The sequence below is a fragment of the Canis lupus genome, chromosome X, assembly GCF_003254725.2.
Source record: "Canis lupus dingo isolate Sandy chromosome X, ASM325472v2, whole genome shotgun sequence".
Lineage (NCBI taxonomy): Eukaryota > Metazoa > Chordata > Mammalia > Carnivora > Canidae > Canis > Canis lupus.
The window spans coordinates 49,274,182-49,293,206 of NC_064281.1; the positions used below are offsets into that span (position 1 = coordinate 49,274,182).

Genomic DNA, 19,025 nt, shown 5'->3' on the forward strand with positions numbered 1-19,025 from the left:
TCTTAATACAAGCATTTATAGCATAAATTTCACTCTGACATATGCTTTTACTGCATCCCATAGGTTTTGGGACATTGTGCTTTCTTTTTCTTTTGTTTTGAGACATATTTTGATTTGACATTTGATTTGTCATGTGGCCAATTGTTTATGCAATAGTGTGTTAATATTTACATATTAAATATTTAATATTTACATTGCAGACTTTCCAGCTTTGTTTTAATGTTGGTCTTTAGATTTTACACTTGTGGTTGGAAAATATACTTGGTATGATTTCAGTCTTCTTAAATTTGTAATATTTATGTCTCATTTTATGTGATTTAACCAGGGGATTCTTCTGTGTGTACTTGAGGAAAATGTATGTTCTATTTTAATTGGATGAAATGTTTTATATATATATATAATCTTTTAGAACCATGTATTCTAAAATATGCCTCAAGTAAAAAAATGTTCTTATTGAAAAAAAAGAAAACCTGAAGGTACTCATTTAAAATAAAGCATATCAGAGGGGAAAAGGGGGAATGGGTGAAATAGGTGAAGGGGATTAAGAGTACACTTATCATGATAAGTACTGAGTAATGATGTACAGAATTGTTGAATCACTATATTGTGACCTGAAACAAATATAACATTTTATGTTGACTCTACTGGAAATAATATTTTAAAAACTTAACATAATAGCACTCTAAATGCAGTGATACTTAGTTTCATGCAAAAGAAAACCTTTTTTATGTATTCTTCTTTTTTTATGTATTTAAGGAGTGTTTTGAAAATAAATGCTCATGTTTAAAGTATTATTTGAAATTCACATTAGGCATCATTACAGATGTTTCTATGGAATCTTCAGTCTCCAGGACAATAAAACACTACTCTTACTCTATTTAAGAAGCTGTAGAGAAAAAGTGGCTAGGAGAGTGGAACTTGAAAATTCTCATCAGAAAAAAAATAAAAGTTTGTAACTATGTATGATGATAGAAGTCAACTGGGCTGTTAACTGGTATCATTTTGTAATATACACAAATATCAAACTATGACATCGTATTCTGAAACTAATATAATGTCATGTCAATCATATCTCAATAAAAATAAAATTAATTTAAAAATTAAAGAAAATAATTTCTATGTTTCTCCTTTCTTGGGCATTGTATGTGTGTTTGGTTTGTACTTTGATAATGGGAATAAATATTCTTCATTTGTTATAAATTTTAACCTTTATTCAACGTGAGAACTGAGGCAAATGATTTCATCTCTTTGAGTCTCAGTTCCCTCAACTGCCTAAAAGGAATAGTAATAAGACCTACCTTGCAGAGTTGCTAGGATGAGAAAATGAGAATGCACATATATTAAAGTAAATAATAAAGCACTTGAAAAAGTGTGTGTGTGTGTGCGGGGACAGAGATGGAAAAAAACAAACAACAACTTGCCAGAAGCACATCTTGGCTAAGTTCAATTCTTGTCCTTGGACAGCAATATAGTCAGCTGCTTTTCTTTAAATTTATTTTTTATTGGTGTTCAATTTGCCAACATATAGAATAACACCCAGTGCTCATCCCATCAACTGCCCCCCTCAGTGCCTGTCACCCAGTCACCCCCACCCCCCCATCCACCTCCCTTTCTACCACCCCTTGCTCGTTTCCCAGAGTTAGGAGTCTCTCATGTTCTGTCTCCCTCTCTGATATTTCCCACTTATTTTTCTCCTTTCCCCTTTATTCCCTTTCATTATTTTTTATATATTACCCAAATGAATGAGACCATATAATGTTTGTCCTTTTCCGATTGACTTACTTCACTCAGCATCATACCCTCCAGTTCCATCCATGTCGAAGCAAATGGTGGGTATTTGTCATTTCTAATGGCTGATTAATATTCCATTGTATACAAAGACCACATCTTCTTTATCCATTCATCTTTCAATGGACACCGAGGCACCTTCCACAGTTTGGCTATTGTGGACATTGCTGCTATAAACATCGGGGTACAGGTGTCCCGGCGTTTCACTGCATCTGTATCTTTGGGGTAAATCCCCAACAGTGCAATTGCTGGGTCGTAGGGCAGATTTATTTTTAACTCTTTGAGGAACCTCCACACAGTTTTCCAGAGTGGCTGCACCAGTTCACATTCCCACCAACAGTGCAAGAGGGTTCCCCTTTCTCCACATCCTCTCCAACATTTGTTGTTTCCTGCCTTGTTAATTTTCCCCATTCTCACTGATGTGAGGTGGTATCTCATGGTGGTTTTGATTTGTAGTTCCCTGATGGCCAGTGATGTGGAGCATTTTCCCATGTGCTTGTTGGCCATGTCTATGTCTTCCTCTGTGAGATTTCTGTTCATGTCTTTTGCCCATTTCATGATTGGATTGTTTGTTTCTTTGCTGTGGAGTTTAATAAGTTCTTTTTTTAAAAAAGTTCTTTATAGATCTTGGATACTAGCCCTTTATCTGATGGGTCATTTGCAAATGTCTTTTCCCATTCTGTAGGTTGTCTTTTAGTTTTGTTGACTGTTTCTTTTGCTGTGCAAAAGAGGGAGAGTTTGATTTCTTCTTTGCCAATTTGAATGCCTTTTATTTCTTTTTGTTGCCTGATTGCTGAGGCTAGGACTTCTAATACTATGTTGAATAGCAGTGGTGAGAATGGACATCCCTGTCTTATTCCTGATCTTAGGGGAAATGCTCCCAGTGTTTCCCCATGAGAATGATATTTGCTGTGGGCTTTTCGTAGATGGCTTTTAGGATGCTGAGGAATGTTCCCTCTATCGCTACACTCTCAAGAGTTTTGATCAGTAATGGATGCTGTATTTTGTCAAATGCTTTCTCTGCATCTATTGAGAGGATCCTATGGTTCTTGTTTTTACTCTTGCTGATATAATCAATCACATTGATTGCTTTACGAGTGTTGAACCAGCCTTGCATCCCGGGGATAAATCCCACTTGGTCATGGTGAATAATCTTCTCAATGTATTATTGTATCCTATTGGATAGTATCTTGTTGAGAATTTTTGCATCCATGTTCACATCAGGGATATTGGTCTATAATTCTCCTTTTTGGTGGGGTCTTTGTCTGGTTTTGGAATTAAGGTGATAGCTGCTTTCATCCCAAGTTTTTCTTTCTTTCCCAAAATACTTACCTCCAAATGGAAAAAGAGTAAAGAAATTAACACCTATGAAATATCTATGAAACACCTAGTTTCAGATACCTTGTATCTGTATACAGATACACCTGTATCAGATACCTTGCTGAGTATATTCATGCATGCTATCTCATTCAGTTTTCATAGCTATTTCATAAGAGATAGTGGCACATTTTATAGTCAGGAAACCAAGGTTAAAAAAGGATAAGTGTGTTATCCAAGGATCACATAACTAGTAAATGGTGGGTCTGTCTGCCCACAGACATGCTACTCTGACTTTCTAGACAAGATTAAAGCAATTCCTGGAGACCCACAATCTTCAAGTTCAGTATGATCTCATCTTAACTTGATTATATCTGCAAAGACCCTATTTCCAAATAATGTCACATTTACAGGTCCTGAGGATTAGGACTTGAAGATATATCTGGAGGTACACATTTATACCCAATACAGAAGGACAAAGTCTTTTCGAAATTGCACCTTGGGGAGGGACCAGAACTAAGCAGCTTGAAGCTTAGAGGACAGGGGCAATGCCCCCACAGCTGGAAATGGGTAAGAAAAGAAGGGTGGAAGGCAACCATTAATACTTTTGCTAAAGCTCCTCCTGAATTAAGGTTAAAATCTCTATGGCTCTTAATGTCTTTAAAGGATATTTACTACCTGCCTGCTCCAACTGAAGCTCCTATCACATCAATTTCATAATTTTGTGTGTTCAGAAATATCTTGATACCCATTTTGGACTTTCCTCTTTTTTGTCAAATATCCCCGATGGTCTGGATAGCAGAACCTACAGCAGGGAGGCAGCCTTGCTTACTCAGAAAGTGCCCTACCCAGCCTTCCCACCAGGAAAGAGAAGCTGAACACATAGTGAGTACCCAAGTCAATAGTTGGGGTGGGGGAGGAGATGAGAGAGGCCAGAATAGTTGGCAAATTGGTCAGAAAAGCCTGACTGTAGTTTCCTTCACAGTCCATAGTTTTGAAAGGTACCAGCTTTGAAAGGTACAGTAGCTAAGAGAATGGAGAAATTAGACTCAGTAATTCTCAAGAGACCCAAGAATGGAGTGAGAAGCAGTATAGATCCAGCATTGACATAAAGTCTAGGATCCCTATGTCTACCACTTTGCATCCTTAGATAAGTATCAGTCTCTTCAGCTGTGAGACAGGGACAATAGCCACTGTCCTAACTGCTTCTGAGTATGGTAATGAGTACCATTTCTAGGCAGAAGCATAGTAAAATAGAGTGGTGATGAGATCAATAGAGCAGGGACACTGGGGAGATCAAATAAGATAATAGAAGTAAAAACACATAGGTATTCAACATGTCTATGTTTTCTTTCTTTCCTAGGAAGAAAACAGGGGAGACTTCTTATTTCCAGTTGACAAATGAAGGAAACCAAGAATCAAAGTGGTTAAATGACTTATCAAAAGTCACATACTCAATTAAGTAATAGAGCCAGGACTTTGAAACTAGGCATTTTGACGTCAATGTATTGTTCCTCATATAGCATGACCCAAATTCCTCATATCATATGGAAACAATGATGATAATAATAATGGCAATTATAATTAAAATAGTTTTGTAAGTATTTCTCTCTCTCTCTCTCTCTCTCTCTCTCTCTCTATATATATATATATATATATATATATATATATATATATAGCAATCTGCAAAGTATAAAGTCCTGTACAAATCTAAAGAATGCTTATTCCTCATCTTACTCCCTTAACTTTCATTCTACTAATTCTTACTAAGGTGTTAGCTAATAACAGACTTGAGGTACAATCCCTGTATGTGACATTTGCTTTTAATAACCAATGCAAATAATTAACAGGTATTGCACAATGATTCTTGGCCACACACTGTTACAAGTACTTATGTGAACAATCCTATAAGGTAGGCATTATTATCACCTGAATCTTAAAGATAGTCTCCAATGTATAGGGTAGTTATGTGGTGAAATGAACTCATACACGTAAATGGCTGAGAAGAGTGACTGAGCACTGTGTAAATGTTAAGTATTACAATTATTAGTATTACTCTCCCCATTATCCTAATTCAATGAGCAAAGCACAGAGAATTTACAGTCCCACTGACACTTGATAAACTTCCCAAATGAAGAGCTCTGAAGAAACCCCACCCTACCTTCTGACCTCATCCTCTTGAAGCTTCACCACTTCCTGGGCTACAAGTGCAGGCCTAGGTGTGACCAAAGCCAAATCTGGGCCAAAGCAGCTATAGTTTCAAGAGCCACTTAGCTCTGGAGAGTTGGATAAATAGGCCTTAAAGATAAAACACCCTGGATGAAGTCAGTCAAAGCCCAGTTTCCCTGAGAAATACAAAAGGATCTGAGCCATTCTGCTAGTCCATTTTCTTATAATGACCCATTGCAATCAGGTACCATTTTCTAGTTAGCAATGCATTGTTTTTATATCCATTATCTCAACTTAGCTTCATAGTAGACCTGAAAAGTGCCTGAGAGTAGGATGAGGATTTCCAGTTAGCAGAGAAGAATGTTAAAACCCAGAGGGAGAAGGGGGTTTGTCAGTAGAATTTGTGGCAGAGCCAACACTAGAACTCTCAGGTCCTCTTTACTTCCAGTTGTCTCTGTGTTGGGAAATTTTTTCCCTTCTTTGGGACTGTAAAATGTCCCAGTATAAAATGAAGTGATTGAACCAAAGATCAATGGTACCCTTAACCTACATCAATGACCCCTAATATTCAGCTTTTCCACTCCATTTTGCTTTTTCCCTGGACCCCAGTCCCTGTCTGCACAGGTGTTTATAACACTCAGAGGAAAGATAGCCAGCATCTCTCAGCAACCAGCAGAGGGCACAGGGAACCTGCCAAGGAAAGTTATTCTGAAACAAGCCACTGGGCAGCAAAGAATCTGCTGTTGCACCCAGAGAAACAATTAATGGCTTAGCTGGGAGGAAATAATTAGAGATAGGCAGGAAAGATCCTCAGGAATTATCTGGTGTAAATCCTCTGGTTCAGATGGAGAAACTGAGGCCCAGTGAGGGGAAGGATCTGTCTCAAGGTCACAAATCAAGTCAGGGGGAGAATTAAGACTAGATGCTAGTTTCCTGAACTTAGACTCTGCTCCTTCAACTGCATTAATCAACTGCTGCTACTTCACTGTCTTGAATTATTTCTCTGGCTGGAAATTATTCACCTAATAATTTGCCAAATCTCAATAATGACAACCGCTACCACTCTGTGGACGCCTATAACATCTCACAAATGGTGTTAGACTTGGAAACTTACATTTTCTGGCTTGTTTGAATCTCCACAACAGCCCTCTTAGGTGTGGAGTACTTTGTTCCATTTCACTGACTAGACGGTAAGTCACACTCAAGGCTTTGTGACTCCAAAGCCTGTGCCTTTAAAGAACCAACTTGGTATCTCTGCACGTTGTCCACACAGCGCCTTAGTAAGGTGTGACCATCTGTGACATGGTTCCTAGTGACCTCAAGCTCTAGTGCAAGCTTCACTTTTTCTGGATATCCTATTCATGTGCCAGCAGGTGTGACACTGCAGACTGCATCTGGTCACGTTTATAAAGCCAATGTACCAATTATGGTGACACAGACTTCTGGAAGAGCAAGTATTCTACATCCAATTCAGCAAGTATTTCAGCAGCTGGGGCAGCCTCCAATAATCCAGACCAGTGTTCCACAATTGAACCCATGTTCTCTCCACGCCACTACTGAAAAATCACAGAGAATAGAAACTGTGCTCCAGCAACCCACAATTCTTCATTCTGGGACAGTGGATAGGAAACATTTAGAAAATGCCACGAGTGATATATTTGCACCTCCTGCAAATGAGCGTGAAATCATGTCTGAAGCCTTGTAGAGTCAGCCGGAAAGTTCGCAGTACATCAGTCTTCCAGGTGTTGTGTTTCCTCCACAGGTCTCTCAGACAGATTCCCAAGTGGAGCCTGTGCTCAGTGTTTCAGGCAGCATGACTCAAAATCTGAATGGTAGGCCCTTCTCCACCAGCCAACAGGGGGCCCAGCACCGGCACATGTCTGATACTCAGCTTCATGTTCTTAAAAATAGGATGTTTGGATGTGATTCTATAAAGCAACAAAGAAATACAGAGGAGCCCAGCAGCCTACCTGTCTCAGAGAAGGATTCTAATTCTCAGATGGATTTAAGCATTCAGGTAATTGATGATATTAATGAAATAATTCAAATAGATGGAACCGGTGATACATTTTCCAATGATGAAATAGGAAGAACAAGAGATGTAGATGAGAACCTTGACATGCAGTACCAAATTGCAACTATTAGCTACTAGAGTCATTAGGTATGTTTGCTTGTTTACTGCTTGATTGGTCTTTAACACCACTGAAATTAAATTATCTTCCAATAATATTATTCCAATTTTTGTGTCCTTAAACCTTACCAAAAACTATAAATATAGAAAGAGAATGCTTGGGTGCCTGGGCTGCTCAGCCAGTTAAGTGTCTGCCTCTGGTTCAGGTTATGATCCCAGGGTCCTGGGATTGAGTCCCTCATCGGAGTCCCTGCTCAGTGGAGAGTCTATTTCTCCATCTGCCCTTCCCCTTGCTTGTGATCTCTCTCTCTCTCTCTCTCTCCCAATAAACAATAAAGTCTTTAAAAAAGAGAATGCTTGTAAACATATTAATATCCTTCTCCAAAAAAGCAGTCTTATTGCTTCTATCCTGATGGGGCCCAATTTTCTGAAAGTGGGATAGGAAAGATCACAAAACAAGAGGTTGATTGAGAACTATCAAGCTAGACCCCCTACCACCGCAGATAAGAATTGTAATTAACTTCTCCTAAAAATACTTTATTGTAAAATTATCTGTAGAAACTATAGCATACCCCCCCTTATGAAAACATTCTTAAGTTTCAAAGCCGGAAATTTCCTCATATTGTTTATGCAACATTCCTCCTACTATAATTCTAGCACCTGCTTGTCACCTCTCTAAATGAACCCTCTGAAAACTATAGTGAGCTAGATAAAAGCACTAGAGCTGGAGTCAAAAGCGAGATCTGAATCCAAATTTTCTCACAATGTGAATGACTTTGGACAAGTCACCCAACATCTCGGAGCTTGTTTCCTCACTGGTAAAAATGAGGGTAATCACTGCCACTTCACAAGGTTATTTTAAGAGTTAAACATAAACAGTGTACATGATAGCACCCTGCAAAATACTAGACATAAAGCTACCACTCAATGAATGTTGTAAGAGGAATGTTAATGGGCTGCCCACTGCCTACATTCTTCAGGTCGAATAACACAGTGTTGTTACCAGAAAGTGTCTAGGGATCTCTGAAACACCAAGACAACACCTTTCCCTCCATAAGGAAATTGAGGTCCAGCAAGATGAAAAGACTTGTCTCAAAGTTATACGGACAACAGGGCACAGAGCTGGGACATAAATCCAGGTCTCCTGACACTCTCCCCAGAGACTTTTCTTTTTACCAGTCTCTAGATTCATCTCCTCCTGGTGGAGGAGGGGAAGGTTGCAAAGCCAATAAAAATGTCCCCCAAACTAAGGAAAATAGTTGTCTTACGCATCATTAAATGATCCATATCACTTGGCTTCCATTTCCAGAACTTCAGTTTTGGTTCTAGGTTGAATTGAGGTGTGACTGCAGGAATCTGTCCAAGAAAAGACAAAAATTGCCCAGGGTTTTAGGATTAGTCAAGTCTCAGGCATCTGTCTGGTAGGAGTATTCTTTCTGCTATATTCCTGGTAAAAGGTGGGGTTGTGGGGAGGAGTTTAGATTGTGCATGGAGTTTAGCTGGCTTTGGGGTTTCTGAATGTTTCAAATGGTGATTTGGAAGAGCCAGCTTACACCTCACCTGAGTACTGGGAACTCCAGTGTAAGCCCTGCTGGCTTCACTCTCAGCCTTCACTGCACCTGTATCCAAGTTGGACTCCTTGGGCTGCCCTGCCTGGCTGTATCCCTTAGGCCCCTTGCAGGCCTCCTGCTCCTCTGTCTCACTAGGCTTTTCCTCTAGCTTCTCCATGATAGCATCAGTGGTGACCCTCCTGACACAGGTGCTCATCTCAAGGGATTGTCCAGGACTGTCACCTTCTTGAGGAAGCTGAACACAGTCTCAGTGTCTTTGTTGAGCTCTTTGGAGGAAGAGTGTTCCCTGGTGAAAGCACAACAGTAGTGGCTGCTGCAGCCATTCTGTGGCATCCTGGAAATCAAAGATAGTCAAAGCTAAGGCTGAGGCCAAGGCAGAAGTGGTAAGGGCCTAGCTTGGCATCTCCTTACCCACAATGCTAATTTTGAAAGTGCCTGAGGCCCGCAAGGCCTTGCGTTGGCAATGCAGGTACCTCCCAATGGCACTGTTCCACGGTACAGCCTCAGGGGCCTGGCAGGGAGGGTCAAGTGGATAGGAGGCCTGAGAGGTGGCACCTTTCAGAATGAAGCCTTCACTGCCACTGACAAAGTAAGCCTGATGGTGATGGCCCATCTGTGGCTCTTTTTTTTATTAAATTAATTTTTTATTGGTGTTCAATTTACCAACATACAGAATAACACCCAGTGCTCATCCCATCAAGTGCCCCCTTCAGTGCCCGTCACCCATTAATCCCCAACCCCCGCCCTCATCCCCTTCCAACCACCCCTAGTTTGTTTCCCAGAGTTAGGAGTCTTTATGTTCTGTCTCCCTTTCTGATATTTCCCACACATTTCTTCTCCCTTCCCTTATATTCCCTTTCACTATTATTTATATTCCCCAAATGAATGAGAACATAACTGTTTCTCCTTCTCCGATTGACTTACTTCACACAGCAAAATACCCTCCAGTTCCATCCACGTTGAAGCAAATGGTGGGTATTTGTCATTTCTAATGGCTGAGTAATATTCCATTGTATACGTAGACCACATCTTCTTTATCGATTCATCTTTCGATGGACACCGAGGCTCCTTCCACAGTTTGGCTATTGTGGACATTGCTGCTAGAAACATCGGGGTACAGGTGTCCCGGCATTTCATTGCATCTGAATCTTTGGGGTAAATCCCCAACAGTGCAATTGCTGGGTCGTAGGGCAGGTCTCTTTGAGGAACCTCCACACAGTTTTCCAGAGTGGCTGCACCAGTTCACATTCCCACCAACAGTGTAAGAGGGTTCCCTTGTCTCCACATCCTCACTAACATTTGTGGTTTCCTGCTTGTTAATTTTTCCCATTCTCACTGGAGTGAGGTGGTATCTCATTGTAGTTTTGATTTGTATTTCCTTGATGGCAAGTGATGCAGAGCATTTTCTCATGTGCTAGTGGCCATGTCTATGTCTTCCTCTGTGAGATTTCTGTTCGTGTATTTTGCCCATTTCATGATTGGATTGTTTGTTTCTTTGGTGTTGAGTTTAAAAAGTTCTTTATAGATCTTGGATACTAGCCCTTTATCTGACATGTCATTTGCAAATATCTTCTCCCATTCTGTAGGTTGTCTTTTAGTTTTGTTGACTGTATCCTTTGCTGTGCAACAGCTTCTTATCTTGATGAAGTCCCAATAGTTCATTTTTGCTTTTGTTTCTTTTGCCTTCGTGCATGTAACTTGCAAGAAGTTATTGTGGCTGAGTTCAAAAAGGGTGTTGCCTGTGTTCTCCTCTAGGATTTTGATGGAATCTTGTCGCACATTTAGAGCTTTCATCCATTTTGAGATTATCTTTGTGTATGGTGAAAGAGAGTGGTCTAGTTTCATTCTTCTGCATGTCCAATTTTCCCAGCACCATTTATTGAAGAGACTGTCTTTCTTCCAGTGGATAGTCTTTCCTCCTTTATCGAATATTAGTTGACCATAAAGATCAGGGTCTACTTCTGGGTTCTCTATTCTGTTCCATTGATCTATGTGTCTCTTTTTGTGCCAATACCACACTGTCTTGATGACCACAGCTTTGTAGTACAACCTGAAATCTGCCATTGTGATGCCCCCAGCTACGGTTTTCTTCTTTAATATGCCCCTGGCTATTCAGGGTCTTTTCTGATTCCACACAAATCTTAAAATAATTTGTTCCAACTCTCTGCAGAAAATTCATGGTATTTTTTTATAAATTTTTATTTATTTATGATAGTCACAGAGAGAGAGAGAGAGAGGCAGAGACACAGGCAGAGGGAGAAGCAGGCCCCATGCACCTGGAGCCCAACGTGGGATTCTATCCCAGGTCCCCAGGATCGCGCCCTGGGCCAAAGGCAGGCGCCAAACCGCTGCGCCACCCAGGGATCCCAAATTCATGGTATTTTGATAGGGATTGCATTAAACGTGTAAATTGCCCTGGGTAACATTGACATTTTCAGAATGTTGATTCTTCCAATCCATGAGCATGGAATATTTTTCCATCTCTTTGTGTCTTCCTCAATTTCTTTCAAAAGTGTTCTATAGTTTTTAGGGTATAGATCCTTTACTCTTTGGTTAGGTTTATTCCTAGGTATCTTATGCTTTTGGGTGCAATTGTAAATGGGATTGACTCCTTAATTTCCGTTTCCTCAGTCTCATTGTTAGTGTATAGAAATGTAACTGACTTCTGGGCATTGATTTTGTATCTTGCCACACTGCCAAATTGCTGTATGAGTTCTAGCAATCTTGGGGTGTAGTCTTTGGGTTTTCTATGTAGAGTATCATGTCATCCGCGAAGAGAGAGAGTTTGACTTCTTCTTTGCCAATTTGAATGCCTTTTATGTCTTTTTGTTGTCTGATTGCTGAGGCTAGGACTTCCAATACTATGATGAATAGCAGTGGTGAGAGTGGACATCCCTGTCTTGTTCCTGATCTTAGGGGAAAGGCTCCCAGTGTTTCCCCATTGAGAATGATATTTGCTGTGGGCTTTTCGTAGATGGCTTTTAAGATGTCGAGGAAAGTTCCCTCTATCCCTACACTCTGAAGAGTTTTGATCAGGAATGGATGCTGTATTTTGTCAAATGCTTTCTCTGCATCTAATGAGAGGATCATATGGTTCTTGGGTTTTCTCTTGCTGATATGATGAATCACATTGATTGTTTTACGAGTGTTGAACCAGCCTTGTGTCCCGGGGATAAATCCTATTTGGTCTTGGTGAATAATTTTCTTAATGTACTGTTGGATCCTATTGGCTAGTATCTTGTTGAGAATTTTTGCATCCATGTTCATCAGGGATATTGGTCTGTAATTCTCCTTTTTGGTGGGGTCTTTGTCTGGTTTTGGAATTAAGGTGATGCTGGCCTCATAGAACAAATTTGGAAGTACTCCATCTCTTTCTATCTTTCCAAACAGCTTTAGTAGAATAGGTATGATTTCTTCTTTAAACGTTTGATAGAATTCCCCTGGGAAGCCATCTGGCCCTGGACTCTTGTGTCTTGGGAGGTTTTTCAGGACTGCTTCAATTTCCTCCCTGGTTATTGGCCTGTTCAGGTTTTCTATTTCTTCCAGTTCCAGTTTTGGTAGTTTGTGGCTTTCCAGGAATGTGTCCATTTCTTCTAGATTGCCTAATTTATTGGCGTATAGCTGTTCATAATATGTTTTTAAAATCGTTTGTATTTCCTTGGTGTTGGTAGTGATCTCTCCTTTCTCATTCATGATTTTATTAATTTGAGTCTTCTCTCTATTCTTTTTAATTAGGTTGGCTAATGGTTTATCTATGTTATTAATTCTTTCAAAGAACCAACTCCTGGTTCTGTTGATCTGTTCCACAGTTCTTCTGGTCTCGATTTCGTTGAGTTCTGCTCGAATCTTTATTAACTGCCTTCTTCTGCTGGGTGTACGGTCCATCTGCTGTTTTTTCTCTAGCTCCTTTAGGTGTAAGGTTAGCTTTTGTATTTGAGTTCTTTCCAGTTTTTGAATGGATGCTTGTATTGCGATGTATTTCCCCCTCAGGACTGCTTTTACTGCATCCAAAGATTTTGATCGGTTGTATCTTCATTCTCATTAGTTTCCATGAATCTTTTTAATTCTTCCTTAATATCCTAATATCTTTTAGCAGGATGGTCCTTAACCTCCACGTGTTTGAGGTCCTTCCAAACTTCTTGTTGTGATTTAGTTCTAATTTCAAGGCATTATGGTCTGAGAATATGCAGGGGACGATCCCAATCTTTTGGTATCGGTTCAGACCCGATTTGTGACCCAGTATGTGGTCTATTCTGGAGAAAGTTCCATGTGCACTTGAGAAGAATGTGTATTCAGTTGAGTTTGGATGTAAAGTTCTGTAGATATCTGTGAAATCCATCTGGTGCAGTGTATCATTTAAAGCTCTTGTTTCTTTGGAGATGTTGTGCTTAGAAGACCTATCGAGGGTAGAGAGAGCTAGATTGAAGTTAACAAGTATAAGTGTATTATTATCTAAGTATGTCTTAACTTTGGTTATTAATTGGTTTAAATATTTGGCAGCTCCCACATTTGGGGCATATATATTGAAGATTGTTAAGTCCTCTTGTTGGATAGATCCTTTAAGTATGAGATAGTGTCCCTCTTCATCTCTCACTACAGTCTTCGGGGTAAATTTTAGTTTATCTGATATAAGGATGGCTACCCCTGCTTTCTTTTGAGGACCATTTGAATGGTAAATGGTTCTCCAACCTTTTATTTTCAGGCTGTAGGTGTCCTTCTGTCTAAAATGAGTCTCTCGTAGACAGCAAATAGATGGGTCCTGCTTTTTTATCCAGTCTGAAGCCCTGTGCCTTTTGATGGGGTCATTAAGCCCGTTCACGTTCAGAGTTACTATTGACAGATATGAGTTTAGTTTCATCATGATATCTTTTCAGTCCTTGTTTTTGTGGATTGTTCCACTGAACTTCTTCTTAAAGGGGAATTTTAAGAGTCCCCCTTAAAATTTCTTCCAGTGCTGGTTTGGAGGTCACATAATCTTTCAGTTCCTGTCTGTCTTGGAAGCTCTTTATCTCTCCTTCTATTCTGAATGAGAGCCTTGCTGGATAAAGTATTCTTAGCTGCTTGTTCTTTTCATTTAGGACCCTGAATATATCCTGCCAGCCCTTTCTGGCCTGCCAGGTCTCTGTGGAGAGGTCTGCTGTTAATCTTATATTCCTCCCCATATAAGTTAGGGATCGCTTGTCTCTTGCTGCTTTAAGGATCTTCTCTTTATTTTTGGAATTTGCAAGTTTCACTATTAAATGTCAAAGTGTTGAATGGTTTTTATTGATTTTAGGGGGGGATCTCTCTATTTCCTGGATCTGAATGCCTGTTTCCCTTCCCAGTTGGGGAAAGTTTTCAGCTATGATTTGTTCAAATATATATTCTGGACCTCTGTCCCTTTTGGTGCCCTCGGGAACCCCAATTAAACGTAGATTTTTCTTCCTCAGGCTGTCACTTATTTCCCTTAATCTATCCTAATGGTCTTTTAATTTTTTGTCTCTTTTTTCCTCAGTTTCACTCTTTGCCATGAACTTGTCTTCTATGTCACTCACTCGTTCTACCTCGTTAACCCTTGTCGTTATGACCTCTAGTTTGGATTGCATCTCATTTAATTGATTTTTAATTTCTGCCTGATTAGATCTAAATTCTGCAGTCATGAAGTCTTTTGAGTCCTTTATGTTTTTTCGAGAGCCACCAGTAGCTTTATAATAGTGCTTCTGAATTGGCTTTCTGACATTGAATCGTAATCCAGATTTTGTAACTCTGTGGGAGAGAGGACTATTTCTGATTCTTTCTTTTGAGGTGAGGTTTTACTTCTAGTCATTTTGCTCTGTGCAGAGTGGCCAAAAACAAGTTGTATTGGGAAAAGGAGAAAAAGAGAGAAGAGAAAGAAGGAAATAAAAAGAAAAAAAGAAAGAAAGAAGAAAGGAAAAAGGAAAAACAGCAGGAGGCAATCAAACAGAAATCAGAAAACAAAAAATAAGGGGGAGTATCCTCTGATTCTGTATACTGTAAATCCCTCGACTTCCCCTGGAACTTTCCAGTGCTGCTTGGTCAATATTTTGTTTTTCCCCTGTTGTTCTAGTTTGTATTCTGGGGGAGGGGCCTGCTGTGCTGATTTTCAGGTGTTAGCACTTGGGGGAGCTGCTCAACCCCTGCCTGATGCAGGGCTCAGTGAAAGATGTTTAAGCTGTTTATAGGGTGAGGCCACTGTGAGCCTCTGTGGGGGTTGTTTACCCTGTGAGGCCCCAGAGAAACGATAACAGTGGTGGTGGCCAGCTCTCGAGCCCTGGATTCAGCTCCTGCAGTAACTACAGAGCTCTCAGTCTGCAGGGGCCTGGATGCTCTGGGGGCACAGCCGCTGATCTGCTGAGCTTGGGGCAGGAGTGTCCTTGCTGTCCTGTGCTCTCCTGGCTTCTGCCTGTCCCGGGGGGAGCACCGGATCCTGGCCTGTGTCCCCGGCACCCTGTGCTCCTGGGCCTGTGCTGTTGCATTCGCGCTCCCGGCCAAGCAGCCCCTTCCTTGCAGAGCCTCTGCCGTAGCTGCCTCCGAGCTGCTCCGGGGGCCGCGCAGCCCCCTCCGCGGAGCCACCCCAAGCTGCTCCCGGGTCCAGCCAGGCACGCTGTAGCCCTTTAGGGAGCTCGGCCGCGGGGTGTTGCGTGCTCTCCCCGGGGCGCAGGTGCTCTGTTAATGCCCCTGGGAACCTGAGGGCATCCCCGCCCCTCCTGGGGTCCTGCTCTAACTCCCTCCGAGTGCCCTTCCGTCTGGGAAGATTGGTGAAACTCCTGCTTCTCCAGGCGGGACTTCCCTGTCCTGGGGGCACTCGCCCTGGCCTTAGCCCGGCTCCTCGCAGGGCCCCTCCCCGTTGGATGCTTTTTGTTTCTTTATTCCACCACCCCCCCCCCCCCCCCCCGTCTTCCTACCTTGATAGAAGCATGAACTCTTCTCACTGTAGTATTCCAGCTGTTCTCTCTTTAAATCTCAGGCCGAATTCGTAGATTTTCAGGATTATTTGAAGGTTATCTAGGTAATTTGGTGGGGACAAGTGACTTGGGGACCCTACTCTTCAGCCATCTTGCCCCGCCTCTCCCATCTGTGGCTCTTTCTGGGAAAATGTCCTCCACTTGTGGGCCACCTCAGCCACAGTGCTGAAGAACTTGATAACACCACCAAAGGGCATGGCCTTGTCTTCTCCTCATTGCACACTTCTACATGCCCTTCCAAGGTGGGGCCCTTGATGGGAGACTTGAATTCCTGAATTCTGGGGTCTCCATATATATATGGGAGGCCTCCTGGTCCCCAGGGAACATGCTTTTCATGTAGCTCCTGGCTTGCCTGCTGCCATTGTACTGTTCAGGATCCTCTTCCTCCCAAAAGTCTTCTTCCCCTTGGATGCCAAAGTCATCAAAGGCTAGCACTTTTTGATTTACCTTCTTGGGGGGTGTGCACCAGCCTCTTCATACCTGCAAGGAAGGGCTCCAAGTCCTCAATGTGGCCTACATAAGAATGGCAGAAGGGCTTCATGAACTCCTCTGCCTTCCTCATCCAGTAGGTACCTGAGGCTTTTTGGGGTTCCTGGGCCTTGCTATTCCTAGGGGAGTATTCTTAGAGGCTACAGTTGAAGGCTTCAGCCTTTTCAATGACTTCAGTTCATCTAGTAATGTGATTTTGGTTTTCAATTCTGATGGCCTGGAGGTGTTTCTTAGTAAGATCATAGACTGGGGTCACTTCCCCTGATTGGAGGGCCCTTTTCTGCGACTCACAAAATTCCAGATCTTGCTGGCTTTGGTTTTCTTATTATTCTGACCACTCTCTTCCCTGAGACTCAAGTCACCCTGGTCACACTATTCAGATTCCTCCAACTCTTCCTCCCCAGCCAGGCCTTCTGTATCAGAGTGACCTAAAAAGACCTGAACCAAGTAACCATTGGGCATCAGCTTAGAAAGAGAGGCAGTCTGGCAGCTTCTGAGAGTCTCCATGATCAGAGCAGGGGATGGCGGTGCCAAGGCACAAAGAGAGGTCTGGCCAGTTATTTCCAGCTGAAAGGGAGAAAGAGAGGAAAGATAGATTAGACAAAGCCATAAACAAGGTTCTATATAGATTTGTCATGATCAAATGCACAGAATATACATTGTAACCACTGTGCCATCAAATATTTAGGACCTTTACAAAGCAAAACTTAATTTGGACCCCACTAGTTTAGGATTGAAGGAGATCACAGCTTATCCTTTGTACCCAGAAAAGCTTTGATTCCTACTTAAATGCAAATGTACTTGAGAGGGAAAATAACTTAAAGCTATTATTATCAGATCTTCACAACTGAGCAAATATATATATAAATATTTAAAATATATATTAAATATATATTTAAAATATTAATATATGTATATATTTATATAAATATAATTATTTTAAATATATATAAATATTATATATATATATATATATATTTAAAGCCAAGAAAAATAAAGAAAAGAAACTGAAAGGTAACTCAGAAGCACATTACTTTGATCCCCTCATTTTACAGAAAGGCACTGGAGATCCACCAAAGACACTGCTCTTGCCTAAGCCACGAAGCCAAGAGAGCAGAAGATAGAGATCCATCTCTAATTTGCTCCTACATTCACTCAGGAAGGCAGCAAGTAGTGAGTTTTCCTGCCAGATCATCTGCTTAGCACTAACAATTCAGCTAGATCCTGGACATCACTAATATGAAACAGACACACACAGCTAGTTACCCAAGCTCACAGGCTACTGGGAGACACTGGTGGGCATAAACAATTGCCATACAGCCTGATAAGTGCTCTAATAGATGTATGCATAAGGGTAGTGGAAGCTTAGAGGAAAGGAGGGAGGAAACAGTAGACTGAAAGGAAGTGTGGGCTGGAGATATATGGAGAGCTAGATTAATAAATTAGACCCATGTTAAAATAGAAAGTCAGTTATATGTCCAAACTTAAGGATATAAGAGCCACAGATAAACTTCGATTCCACAGTCTTCTTTGAGAGGTCAAAGTCTTTCAAACACAACTTTGCTATGAACTAACTGGTCCAGAGCTCAACAGCACGTGGGAATGTTTAACAGGGGTTGGTGATCAGGGACACGTTTCCTTGGTGCTGCTTTGACAATGTTGTCCACATGCAGAATCACCTCCAAGACACAGCGAAAAGCCATTTAAAAAATATCATGACGTCGGGATCCCTGGGTGGCTCAGCAATTTAGCGTCTGCCTTTGGCCCAGGGCCTGATCCTGGAGACCTGGGATCGAGTCCTGCATCTGGCTCCCTGCATGGAGCCTGCTTCTCTCTCTGCCTGTGTCTCTGCCTCTCTCTCTCTGTGTCTCTCATAAATAAATAAATAAAATATTAAAAATCTAAAAAAACCTGCAAATATAAATTCAAAATGGATGAAATATCTAAATATGACAGTATGGAATCCTATAAGTATGGAGCCAGGAATCCATCAAAATCCTACAGGAAAACACACACAACAATCTCTATGACATTAGCCACAGCAACTTCTTACTACACACATCTCCAGAGGCAAGGGAAACAAAAACAAAAATGAACTATTAAGACTTCATCAGGATAAAAAGCTTTTGCACAGCAAAGGAAACAGTCAACAAAGCAAAAAGGTAATCTATGGAATGGGAGAAGATATTTGCAAATGACTTATTAGATAGAGGGCTGGTATCCAAAACCTAGAAAGAATATATCACCGTAACCCAATATTCATAGCAGCTATGTCCACAATAGCCAAACTGTGGAAGGAGCCATGATATCCTTCTACAGATGAATGTATACAGGAGATGTGGTATACATATACAATGGAATATTACTCAGACATCAGAAGAGGTGAATACCCATCATTTGTTTCAACGTGGATGGAACTGGAGGGAATTATGCTGAGTGAAATAAGTCAATCGGAGAAGGACATTATCCTATGGTTTCACTCACACGTGGGATATAAGAAATAGTGAAGGGGATTTTAAAGGAAAGGAGGGGAACTGAGTGGGAAAAATTAGAGAGGGAGACAAAACCATGGCAGACTCCTAACTCTGGGAAAAA

At 41.2% G+C, this 19,025-nt stretch overlaps 1 pseudogene; it reads left to right on the top strand.

Annotated features, from left to right (window-relative positions):
• The first annotated feature begins 3,653 nt into the window (after positions 1-3,653).
• Positions 3,654-7,426, top strand: LOC112652557 (TFIIA-alpha and beta-like factor; annotated as a pseudogene).
• The last annotated feature ends 11,599 nt before the right edge of the window (positions 7,427-19,025 follow it).